A 12,509-nucleotide genomic window follows, 5' to 3' on the forward strand; every position below is an offset into this window, starting at 1 on the left:
AGTGATTTAGCTAATCCAAAACAGCAGTAATTAGGTATATGTAATCAGCCTGGCTTTAGCAAATTCAGAAAGCAAGCAAGAATATAGGATATGGATGCAATGTATTCGGCTTACTGAATCAATGAGGATAAAGCAAATGGCAACAGGAATGCTAATGTATGTGCAGTTGTATAGGCATTTGCAACACTCAATTAAGATCCGATGAAACAAAATAGTATCGAACAGGAATGGAACAGTAGTGAATAGCAACATCAACAGCACAGCAATTTCAGAATTGCGAAACAGATAAAGCAAGCAACAAGAACGATGCAATTATCAGACCTAAATCTACTAACCACATCCTAGCTACCTAACCACCTAAAATCCACTACGAACATGCATCTCTAACTATCCTAATTTGAACAGAATTGACAAATATGCAAACGAACTAACTGGAACGGGAAAGGAATCGGAGTGTAATAGAACCTGGTGTGCGTAATGAAAGAAATTGAACGAAGAGAGAGGGTGGTGGTGTGGTGGCACTGGTGGGCGGCACTAGGAGGTGGCATGGCGGCGCTGGGAGGCGGCACGGCGGTCCGGGTGGAGGCAGGTGGTGAAGGAGGGATAGGGAGAGGAAGAGAAGAAGGGGAGGGGCGAGGAGAGGAGTGTGGCGTTGAGGTGGTGGTGGCCGGCGTTAGGATGTCGTGGCGGGGTTGGGTTGGCAGCAGGGCAAAGGTGAGGAGGGGGTAGGGGAAAGAAAAGGAAGAGAATGGGGAAAAGAGGGGGTTGAGGGAGGTGCGGCGAGGGGTTTTCGACGGTGGGGGCGCGACGGCTGGGTCGGCGGTGGTGGTTGGGTGGTTGGAGGGGGGAATAGGAGAAGACTGTGAGGGAGGGGGAACAAAAGTGAGCACGCGAGGGCTAGTGTTTTCGCGTCCGGGGGTTAAGTGATTTCAAATCCACATGAACGCGTGGATCACGCGACAGCGTGGATAAGGCGAAAGTGCAACGATGCGAAGGCATCATTAACGCGAACGCGTGAATGGGGGATAATGAAAATGACGCGTACGCGTGAAGCACGCGTACGCGTCGACTAGAATTGTGCTAAATGCACAAATCCAGCGTCGTTTTGGCGCAACTCTCTGTTTCAATTAAGGGGGCTAAAATTTTCACACGACGCGTACGCGTCGCCCACACTCACGCGTGGTGTGTGTAAGTGAAAATGATGTATACGTGATATTGACGCGCACGCGTGGCCCAAATTGTGCCTAACGCATACCAGCCGCATGATTCCAGCCCAATTTTCTGGGCGTTGGATGGCGACGCCAATTTGGAATCGACGCCCACGCGTGGTCCATGCGCCCGCGTGGTATGGCATTTTTTTTTAATATGCAGAATGCAAAATACGTATGCTGATGCGGATGTTATGAATGATACTAGGGAAAATAAAATAAAATAAAATGAAACTAAAAACAAACAAAACAAAATAAAAATCAAAATTAAAAAAAAGAACGATCATACCACGGTGGGTTGTCTCCCACCTAGCACTTTTAGTTAAAGTCCTTAAGTTGGACATTTGATGAGCTCCCTGTTATGGTGGCTTGTGCTTGAACTCATCCAGAAATCTCCACCAACGTTTGCAATTCCAATAGCCTCCGGGGTCCCAAACTAGGCACGTAAAGCCTTCAAGCAAGTTAAAGCAGGTGTTCAGGTCCCAGGGGTGTTGATTATCAGAATGAATTCCAGGATCCCAAACCTTGCTTCTGTACCTGTCTTCTTGTTAACCATCTTCGTTCCAACCGGGTAATAAGTAATTTGAATTCTCATTGAGATACCCAAACATCTTCCGAGACCCATTCAATCGAGCTCTATACCAATCCTTGCACTTCCAATTGGATCGTGGAATTGTATTGAACCTTGGATACCAACTTCTATTACTAACCATTTCCCTCTTACTCTTAAAGCAACAAAGAGCTCTAAGCTGTCCATCGGTTTCAAACAAACCATATTCAAGTGGAAAGGTAAAGATAAAGGCTAAGGATTTTACCCACTTGAAGTTTGTATTGGGTGGTAATGGCTTTGGAAGAGGTGTTTCCAGTGGTATTTCAAGTTCCACTCCCTTGTACTCTTCTGTGAATTCTTTCATTTCCTTACAAACCTCTTCAACTGCAACCACGTCTTAATCAAAGTCTTCGATTTCTTCCTCATCACTCAAGTCATAAGTTGGGGGTTGAGAAAAGTCTACCTCCACATCATCCTCATATTTTCTTGGGGAAGATTCTTCAATCTCAAAGAACTCAATTGCGGATGCAAGTTCATTTTTAGGAAAGCTTAGTTCATGATCATCATTACCAAGAAAACTCGCTTCTTGATCTGTTCTATCCAGTTCTTCATAAGATACATGCTTTGGGGGTTGTGCACTATCCTTCTTAGCATCGATTGCAAATTTCTTGGCGGAATTCTCTACAATTCTTGATTCCCATGGAGGTTCAGTGTCTCCTAAGTCTTCAACCAATTATTCTCCTTCGATAATTGCAGCTTCCTCTATTTGTTCTAGTACAAAGTCATGTTCCGTACTGTCAACCGGAGTTTCCAGTGTCTCCTTCATGCTATGTTCTTCATTAGATTCTCCACATGAGGCCATGGGAGTTCCTTGAGTGCCCGAATGTCAGGAAGCTAATTGATTTATTGCTTGCTCTAGTTGATGAAGGGTTGCATGAAATTGATCTACTGTTTCCTTGAGGCGAGCCTGTGATTCTTGGGTCGATGGATATGGACATGGTGCATACGGAAGTGGTGGTTCTTGGGAGTAATTGGATTGGAATTGGGGTGGATAAAGGTTAGGGTCATATGGTGGTGAATGGTTGTAGTTAACTTGTGAGTATGGTGGTTCAAAGCTATGTTGAGGAGGTGGTTTATGGGTGTATGATGGGGATTGTTAGTAACTACAAGGGGTCCACCATATCTATCATTTTGGTACGCACCTCGGAATGGCTCTTGACCATAGCAATTTGATGGAGGTGGTTTATCATGAAAGGGTCTACTATAACTATTGTCTTGGTATGTATCGTAGAATGGTCATTTTTCATGGTACTTTGGAAGGTGTTGTTGCCAAAAGGGTTGATCAGATCCTCGTGGCTCCTTCCAGCTGTGATTGTTTCAACCTTGACACATGTTCCTGTTATAGCTTCCATTCTTTTTAACAATATTAGAACCAAACTCAAAGCGACGGGGTGAGAACTCATAGTAGCTAATAAAAATTAAAAACAAAAATAAAAATAAATAAACAAGCAAAATAAAATATTTACAATAACCAATAATAAGGAACACAATTGCAATTCCCCGGCAACGGCGCCATTTTTTTGACGAACTGTTTTTCTGCCGGCAAAGAATTTTACAAGAATAATCACGTTGTGAGTATAGTTTCTAAACCAACAGAGAATCCTTTCGTACAAAAGTTTGGTTGTCACAAGTAACAAAACCCAATAAAATTTATAACCGAAGTATTTAAACCTCGGGTCATCTTCTCAAGGAATGCAGGGAGGTGTGATTTATTATTGGTTATGGAAAAAGGTATATTTATGGGTTTTTGAAAGATTGAACAGGGAAATTAAATAGCAGAAAAGTAAATTAATAACTAGAAAAACTCTTGGCAAGGTATGAGAACTGGAAATCCAATCCTAGTTATCCTTATCTGGTGCGATCAGAATTGTTTATTGCTCCCACTTAGTTAACCCTTACTAAATAAAGGAAAGTCAAGTGGACTAATCAATTTGATTCCTCAAGTCCTAGTCAACTCCTATGGAAAGACTAGCTTTAGAGGGATCCAAATCAATCAGCAGATTCCAATTTTCAATCAACAGCTGAGTTTGATAACTCAAGTGTCACCAATTACTCAACCAAAGCAAAGGGGAAAAAATCTAAATTATTTATATCATAAATAGAAGAAAGCAATCATAAATCTGAAATAACTCGAATTGTATTGAATAAAAAATTAAATTTAAACATAGGAATCCATAAACCAATTTGGCAACATCAAGTAATCAACTAAAGTAATAGAATAATTGAAAGTAGAAGAGAAACTAAATTAAAGAAACATAGAACCTGGAATTGAGAAGGAATGAACCATAAACTAAGAGAAATCCTAAAACCTAAAAGAGAGGAGAGAGCCTCTCTCCCTCTAAAACTACATCTAAAACCTAAAATTGTCCATTCTAGAATGTATGTTGAATGAATCCTTTGATTCCCCCATTCTCCAGCCTCTATTCTGTATTTCTGGGCTTAGATTTGGGCCGAAAAAGGGTCTAGAAATCACTGAGGGTGTTTTCTGCAATTTTCTGCACGTGGCGTCCGTCACGCGTGTGCATGGGTCACGCGTACGCGTCATTTGGAAGTTTTCCTTGTCACGCGTACGCGTTAGTCACACGTTCGCATCGCTCGTGATTCTTGCTAGGCGCGCGTTCACGTCATCTATGCGTGCACGTCGCTTGTGTTCTACGCTAAGCACGCATCCGCGTCGCTGCCATTTTCTTCAAAACTTCATTTTGCTCGTTCCTTCCATTTTTGCATGTTTCTTTTCTATCCTCTAAGCCATTCCTGTCCTATAAAGCCTGAAAATACTTAACACATAAATCACGGCATCAAATGGTAATAAAGGATAATTAAAATTAATATTTTTAAGGCATAGGAAACATGTTTTCACATATATCATAGAATAAGGAAGGAATTGTAAAATCATGCAAATTATATGAATAAGTGGGTGAAGAATTGATAAAAACACTCAATTAAGTACAAGATAAATCATAAAATAGTGGTTTATCAACCAACCAACAAGTGCACTGGGTCGTTGATGAGAAGACTTTTGTGTGGTCTAGAATTCACAATTGAAATCTCGTTGTAAAGTATAGTTTCTAAACCAACAATAATCCTTTCATATAAAAATTTATTTGTCACAAGTACAAACCCCTAAATTTATAAACCGAAGTATCGAACCTCAGGTCATTCTCCCTAGGAATTGCAAGAAAGTGTCCGTGTTATTGGTTCTGGAGTATGTTTGGGGTTTTGAGGTTTTAGACAAGAAATATAAATGGCAAAGAGAATAAACTAACAACTATGAAAGCTCTTGGCAAGGTATGAGAACTAGAAGTCCTATCCTAGTTATCCTCCTCAATTGTGACCACAAATTATCCTTTGCTACCACTTAGTTAACCTCTAACCATGGAGGAAAGTCAAGTGGATGAATCAACTTGATTCCACAAGTCCTAGCCAACTCCCAAAGGAAAGACTAGCTTTAGTGATATCCAAATCAATTAGCAACTTCTAATTATCAATCAACAAAGGAATTAGATAACTCAAGCGTCACTAATTACTCCACCTAGGCCAAGAGGAACAAAATCTACACTAAAATCCAACTAAGCATTTCATCAAACACTTGGAAGGAACTAAAGGAAAGCAAAGTAAATTGATAACAACAATAAAATCTAACAACAATTATTGTAAGAAATCAATAACAACAATCAAAAGGAACACAATTATTATGAATTACCTCTAATTGAATTGAAAGAGAAGAGAAGGAAAAAAAGTAGATCTACAACAAAACATAGAAGCAACATGAAGGAGATTACAACAAAAGAATAGAAGAAGATGATTGCAACAACAAAGAATTAAGAAGCAAAAGTAGAGGGAAGCATGAATGAAAACCTTGATCTAAGAAATAATCCTAATCCTAATTCCTAATCCTAGAGAGAAGTGAGAGTTTCTCTCTCTAAAACTAACTTTTCCTCCAAAAATTAAACTAAACTAAACTAATGTGTGTAAGTATCTAAAGTTTGTTGATTCCCCTTCAATCCTTGGCTTAAATAGCATCAGAAATGAGTTGGATTGGGCCCACAAGGCTTTTGAATTCGCTGGCCACGTATTACTTTAAGTGGATCATATGGCAGCAACGAGGCGTGCGCATACAGTGCACATACACGTCATCATACATGTAGCAACTATGGCAAATCTTATATCTTTTCGAAGCCCTGGATGTTAGCTTTTCAATGCAACTAGAACCGCATCATTTGGACTTCTGTAGCTCAAGTTGTGGTCGTTTAAGTGCGAAGAGGTCGGCTTGACAGCTTTTGCGATTCCTTCATTTCTTCATGAGTTCACCATTTTTACATGCTTTTCGTTCATTCCCTTGCTCCAATCTTTGCCTCCTAAATCTGAAATCACTTAACAAACATATCAAGGCATCTAATGGAATCAAGGTGAATTAAATTTAGCTATTTCAAGACCTCAAAAGCATGTTCTCACTCTTAAGCACAATTAAAGGAGAAGTTATAAAACCATGCTATTTCATTGAACAAATATGGGGAAAGGTTATCAAAATGCTCTAAATTCATCACAAGATAAACCCTACAATTGGGGTTTATCAACCTCCCCACACTTAAACCAAGCATGTCCTCATGCTTAAACCAAGAGAAAGCAAAGGGTATCAACATTTATTTAATGAGATCTAACTAAATGCAACCTAAACTACATGCATCTATCTATATGAATGCAACTAAATGCAAAATGATTCTACCTACTTGGCTAAAAATAAATCAATCCTCCAAGACATACATGCACAAGTAGGGCTAAGGTCCTATGACGACTCATGAATCCTACCAATTTAAATATCAAAATGAAGTTCAAATAGACTTGCAAGAAGAATGCTCATGAAAGCCGGGAATCAAGGAATTGAGCATCGAACCCTCACCGAAAGTGTTTGCACTCTAGTCGCTCAAGTGTGTAGGGTCGATTCTCTCAATTCTCCCCTAATCATGCTTTCTAAGATTTGTTTTTCTTCTAACAATCAACATATATTTCATGCATGCATACAAGTATCATGAGGTCTTTTCTTTAGGTTGTAATGGGGCTAGGGTCAAGGTAAGGATGCATATTTGGTCAAGTGAGCTTGAAATTTGAATCTTTGATAAGCTTAAACTTCCCACCTAACCTATGACATCCTATACAATTTCAAAGCTAACCTAACTACCCATTTTTCTCACTTTTTCACATACTCATGTATTCCTTTTCATTTCACAACACTTATGCATTGACCCTTATTGAGCTTTGCTTGGGGCATTTTGTCCCCTTTTTATTTCTTACTTTTTCTTTGTTTCTTTCTTTTTTCTATTTTTTTCTTTTCTTTTCCATATTGTTTTTTTTTCTTTTTCTTTTTTTTTCTCATTTTTTTCTTTCTTTCTTTCAAACTATATACAAGAACATCAATGCATAAGGTCTATACATTTTATCAATACATAAGCATGTACCCAATTACCAAATATTTACAACAAAATACAAAACTACCCTTTTATTCACCCAATGTCCCAAGGTTCCCACACTTGAATGATACACACACACTAGCCTAAGCTAATCAAAGATCCAAATTAAGAACTTTTATTGTTTTCCGCTTTAAGACTTGTAATGTGCTAAAATTATGAACAAAGTGGGTTAAGCATAGGCTCAAATTGGCTAACAATGGAAGATAAAAGGTAAGGATATTTGGGTAAGTGAGCTAAATGAAATGATGGCCTCAATCATATAAATGCAAGAATACACAAAATAATGGACATAAAGAATCAAACAAATCAAAGATTACAATTATAGAAAGAGAACAATGCACACAAAAGGAAAAATAAGTGGTTATAAGATGTAACCACACCATTAGGCTCAAATCTCACAAGCTTGTGTTCTTAGCTCAAAAACATGATCCAAAATAGATTCTTTCAAGCAAGTTCAACAAAAAGTTTTCAAAATGGTAGGTTGCCCTAAAAACAATTTCTTGGAAAAAAAATCATCACCCTAACCAAGTAGTCCTAATAGGAAAGAAGTGGTAAAAATATGTACAAATTCTAACTAACATGCAACCTATCATGTAATGCAACAACTATCTAACGAAGAAAATAAAAAATTTGGTGTTGAAAAGGAAATTGTTACCCATGGAGATCGGTCGAACGACCTCCCCACACTTGAAGATTGCACCGTCCTCAGTGCATGTAAAGAAGAGCAAGGTGGAGGGGTTGCTACAATTGATGAGCTTCTTCGAAAGGTTGTGCGGATGACTTGTTCGTTGCCTCATCTCGAAGCTTTTCCTTTTCCTCCTTTCTTGGTGGCCAACCTAAAGGAACAGAAAAAGAAATAAAATTAAGCCTATAACAAAGATATCAAAGCAAAGAGAACATAGGCGGGGCCTAATGCCAAATAAGGGTAAGGTTCTCACTACATGGTAGCTACAACATGTGAATGAGAAAACAATATAGGCAAAGGGCATATGAACTAACACTTGATGCAAGAGTAAAATCAAAGCATGAAGTGCATATTCAGCATCAAGATCAAATAAGAATTGACACAAACAAGTCAAGAGGCACCAAAATAATGTAAGAAATTCTCAACAATTGAGTAAGAGAATGCAACACCATTATTGAAAGAAGAGACTTAGAAAAAAATTGAAAACAGGCTATAGAAACAAAATTGAAATGTAAAGAATAGGAGTATACGAATGCGATAAACAAAAAAAATGGAAGAGGAGAAAAAATACTCTTTTTTTTTACCGGCGCGGACGCGTCATGCACGCTTACGCGCCGATGTGCATTTTGGCCGAAGAGCGCTTACGCGCCAAGTACGCGCACGCGTGGGTGAAGTTCGGCCAAACACTTAATGCTGGCCCAGAGCTAGCACAACTCTCGGGTCATTGGCCTGGGAACCACTTTAGCAAATCGGCGCGCACGCGGTATGTGCGCGGGCGCGTGCATATGCAAACTAAGGACATCGACGCGTAAGCGCGCAGTGCGCGCACGCGTACACGAAGTTGTGCAATTGGCCCAGCTTTTGCGCGAGATTGGCCCAACTCTTTGGAAAAAGTATGGGCCTGAATAATGCGTATGGATGCGCACACGCACAGCATGCGTATGCGTCCTTGACTCTTTTTTTTTTAAATACTATAAACAGCTAAAAATCTCCCTAACACTACCTACAACTCAAGATCAACTAAAATGCAAAATTAACAAAAAAATTTCAAGTGCAAACAAACATAACTTGCACTTTAAGCAACTAACAACCAAGATATTAAGACAAAACTACATGAAGAGGAAAAACTACTTACAATAGTAACTCAAATCACTTATTAATAATCAAATCTACAAGAGAATAGAAAGAGTTTACCATGGTGGGGTGTCTCCCACCTAGCACTTTTGTTTATTGTCCTTAAGTTGGACTTTTGGGGAGCTCCTCTCAAGGTGGCTTGTGCTTGAATTCATCTTGGAACTCCCACCAATGCTTGGTTCTCCATTGTGCCCCAAGATTTCTTATTTGTTGCACCAAGTGTTGATGGAATTCTTCACAAGCTTGGAGCTCCCAAAGTTGATCCTCGTCTTGTGATCTGGGATCCCACACTTTATTTTTACACCCGTCCTGAAGTTGATCATCATTATTAGTCCATCCGGGTGGTGAGTAAGGTGAATTCTCTATGAAGTGCCCAACAATCCTTATAGACCCATCTATTTGAGCACTACTCCAACCTTTATATCTCATGTTTGATGCACGAACCATAATGAGCCTTGATTTGCAACGCCAACCACAAAACCTTTTTCGTTTACACTTCATCCCACAAAGCTCCCTAAGTTGGCCATCCGTTTCAAGCACACCATATTCAAGTGGGATAATAAAGCTAATAGAAATGAATTTCACCCACTCAAATGAAGGAGTAGATGGCAACCTAGGCAAAGACAACTCCAAGGGTCTTGATAAAGCGTATTCAATTCCCATCCTCCTTTTTCTAAGGATTTCCACCTCTTCACAAGACTTCTCAATTATAATCCTTTGTTCAACAATTTTATCTAAACCTTTTCTCCTAATCAGGTTATAAATGGGAGGATGAGAAAAATTTACCTCCATATTGCTTTTCATCTTGTTGGGAGAAGGTTCTTCATGCTCAAAGGATTCTTCACCACTAAGGTTTGATGCTTGATCTTCAATTCCAAGGAAACTCAATTCTTGCTTTATCCTATCCAAGTTTTCATAAGGGATATGCCTTGGAGGTTGTGCACATTCCTCCTTAGCCTCAAATTCAATCTTCTTGGAGGGGTTTTCTTCAATTCTAGATTCCCATGGAGGCTCCGCATCTCCTAAGTCTTCAACCAATTCTTCCCTTTCTTAAACAATCATAGCTTCCTACAATTATTCCAATACAAAGCAACTTCCCTCATTCTCCACCAATCTCTCCTTCATGTTGTGCTCATCATTTGATTCTCCATATGTAGCCGTGGGAGTTCCTTGAGTATTCAAGCATTGGGATGCTAACCGGCTTACCACCATGTCTAAGGCGGCCGTGAATTATTGCACATCCCTTTTCATCTCCTCTTGTTCTTAAACAAGAACATCAAGGATGTCATCCATTAGAGGTTGGGGTGGATGGAAGGGTTCATCAATTTGGGGGAAGGATTCATAGTAGGAAGGTGGTTCTTCTTGGTAGAGTTGTGGTGGTTCAATAATTTCCACTCTTTCCACTTGTTGCACAACACGCTCCATGGTTGCTTAAAATTGATCCAATGTTTCCTTGAGACGATCCCTTGACTCTTGTTCCTCTTGGATATCATGAGTAGGATCATATGGCTCTTGGATCAATGGACATGAGTATTCCTCCATGGAAGGTTATGGTGGGAAGTGAAATTCATCTTGTGGTTAAAAATTTGCTTGTATTGGAGGTGGTTCATCTTGGTAGTAATATGAAGGGGGTGGCTCTTGAAAATGTTGATGTTGGAATGGTGGTGGCTTATATGGCTCAAAAGGTGGTTGGTATGGTGTGTAAGGAGTAGGGTCATATGAAGGTGGTTGGTAAGAAGGGGCTTATGAGTATGGTTGAGGGTTATGTTGAGGGTATGGTTCATAGGCATACGGCGGTGGTTCTTGAAAGTCACAAGGATGATCACCATAGCCATTTGATTGGTATGCATCATAGAATGGCTCTTGTTCATAGTGTATTGGTGGAGGTTGTTACCATGAAGATTGATCATATGCATATGGCTTCTCCACCTTTGGTTGTCCCATCCTAGATACACATTCTCATTATAGTCCTCATTTCCTACAACATAATTAGAACCAAACTCATAGCCAAAGTGAGAATTCAAAATGAAAAGAGGAAATAAGAACAAAAGCTAATAAAGAGTAATGAAACAAAATCCTAAAATAGAAAAAACTATAACAAGCAATCCAAAAATCAAGCTATTCACAATATTCACATATATACAATAACCAACACAACACCATTGCAACTCCACGATAACCGCGCCATTTTGATGAGAAGACTTTTGTGTGGTCTAGAATTCACAATTGAAATCTCGTTGTAAAGTATAGTTTCTAAACCAACAATAATCCTTTCATACAAAAATTTTTTTGTCACAAGTACAAACCCCTAAATTTATAAATTGAAGTATCGAACCTCGGGTCGTTCTCCCTAGAAATTGCAAGAAAGTGTCCGTGTTATTGGTTATGGAGTATGTTTGGGGTTTTGAGGCTTTAGACAAGAAATATAAATGGCAAAGAGAATAAACTAACAACTATGAAAGCTCTTGGCAAGGTATGAGAACTAGAAGTCCTATCCTAGTTATCCTCCTCAATTGTGACCACAAATTGTCCCTTGCTACCACTTAGTTAACCTCTAACCATGGAGGAAAGTCAAGTGGATGAATCAACTTGATTCCATAAGTCCTAGCCAACTCCCAAGGGAAAGACTAGCTTTAGTGATATCCAAATCAATTAGCAACTTCTAATTATCAATCAACAAAGGAATTAGATAACTCAAACGTCACTAATTACTCCACCTAGGCCAAGAGGAACAAAATCTACACTAAAATCCAACCAAGCATTTCATCAAACACTTGGAAGGTACTAAAGGAAAGCAAAGTAAATTGATAACAACAATAAAATCTAACAACAATTATTGTAAGAAATCAATAACAATAATCAAAAGGAACACAATTATTATGAATTACCTCTAATTGAATTGAAAGAGAAGAGAAGGAACAAAAGTAGATCTACAACAAAACATAGAAGCAACATGAAGGAGATTACAACAAAAGAATACAAGAAGATGATTGCAACAACAAAGAATTAAGAAGCAAAAGTAGAGAGAAGCATGAATGAAAACCTAGATCTAAGAACTAATCCTAATACTAATTCCTAATCCTAGAGAGAAGTGAGAGCTTCTCTCTCTAAAACTAACTTTCCCTCCAAAAATTAAACTAAACTAAACTAATATGTGTAAGTATCTAAAGTATGTTGATTTCCCTTCAATTCTTGGCTTAATTAGCATCGGAAATGAGTTAGATTGGGCCCACAAGGCTTTAGAATTTGCTGCCCATGTATTGCTTTAAGTGGATCATATGGCAGCAAAGATGCGTGCACGTATAGTGCGCATATGCGTCATCACACGTGTAGCAACTATGGCAAATCTTATATCGTTTCGAAGCCCCGAATGTTAGCTTTCCAACACAACTAAAACCACATTA

General features: G+C 38.9%; 1 pseudogene; it reads left to right on the top strand.

Annotated features, from left to right (window-relative positions):
• Positions 1-477: 477 nt before the first annotated feature.
• The window catches only part of LOC148568120 (uncharacterized), a 49,140-nt pseudogene continuing 37,108 nt past the window's right edge, over positions 478-12,509 (top strand).

The sequence above is a fragment of the Arachis ipaensis genome, chromosome B4 (assembly GCF_059453495.1).
Source record: "Arachis ipaensis isolate K30076 ecotype BB chromosome B4, ASM5945349v1, whole genome shotgun sequence".
NCBI lineage: Eukaryota > Viridiplantae > Streptophyta > Magnoliopsida > Fabales > Fabaceae > Arachis > Arachis ipaensis.